Raw genomic sequence first — 1,122 nt, 5'->3', positions numbered from 1 at the left:
CAATTGCTAATTGTCAAAGGATACGAACAGTTTTCAGACAAGGAAATCAAAGTTGTCTACAGCCATATGAAAAAAATGCTCGGTATCAGTATTGATTACAGAAATGCAAATTAAAACAATCCTGAAATACCACCTCACACATATTAGATTGACTAATGTGACAGAAAAGGAAAATTACAAATGTTGGAAGGGATGTGGGAAAATTGGGACACTAATGCATTGTTGAAGGTAATGTTGAAGCTAATGGTATCACCTTTCATTTCTAATTCATGTGCCCATTTTGACCTTATCTGGTATACAGTATGAGATGTTAATTTATACCTAGTTACCGTTTTCCAATTTTCCGAGGAGTTTTTGTCAAATATTTGGTTTTTGTCCCAAAAGTTTGGATCTTTGCATTTATCAAACACTAGATTACAGTAATTTACTACAATTATTGTGTACCCAATGCATTTCAATAATCCACCTCTCAATTTCTTCATACCAGATTGTTTTGATAATTGTCAGTTTATACTAGAGTTCTAGATGTGGTACTACCAGATCATGTGACTTCCTTCACAAATTTTTTTCCATTGATTCCTTTGATGTTCTTCACTTTTGGAGTTTCCAGATGAATTCTGTTATTATTTTTTCCTAGCTTTAAAAATTATTTTGGTGGTTTGATTGGTATGGCACTGAATAAATTAATTTAGGTAGAATTATAATTTTTTATTATGTTGGCTTAGTCTATACCTGAGCCATTAATATTTTGATAATTGTTTAGATCTGGCTTTATTTGTATGAAGTGTTTTGTAGTTTTGTTTAAATAGTTCCTGGGTTTGTCTTGGCAGATAGACTCCCAAGTACTTTATATTGTCTACAATAATTTTAAATGGAATTTCTCTTCCTGTTTCTTGCTTCTGGACTTGGTAGGCAATACAAAGAAAGGCTGATGATTTATGTTATATTATAAAATATAATAAGGTATAAACAGGATTATGTTATATTATAAAATATAATAAGGTATAAACAGGATTCTCTTGCTTTGCCCATGCTTGGATCTGAGTCACAGCTCTGGGTGGCAGTCCTAGGGCGAGGAGGAGTGCTGGCATGGTGGAGCTTGTAGTGGTGGTGGAGAAGAAA

Source organism: Vombatus ursinus, unplaced genomic scaffold, assembly GCF_900497805.2.
Source record: "Vombatus ursinus unplaced genomic scaffold, bare-nosed wombat genome assembly UNPS02014928.1, whole genome shotgun sequence".
Classification (NCBI taxonomy): Eukaryota; Metazoa; Chordata; class Mammalia; order Diprotodontia; family Vombatidae; genus Vombatus; species Vombatus ursinus.
Note: the sequence above shows the minus strand (reverse complement) of the source record.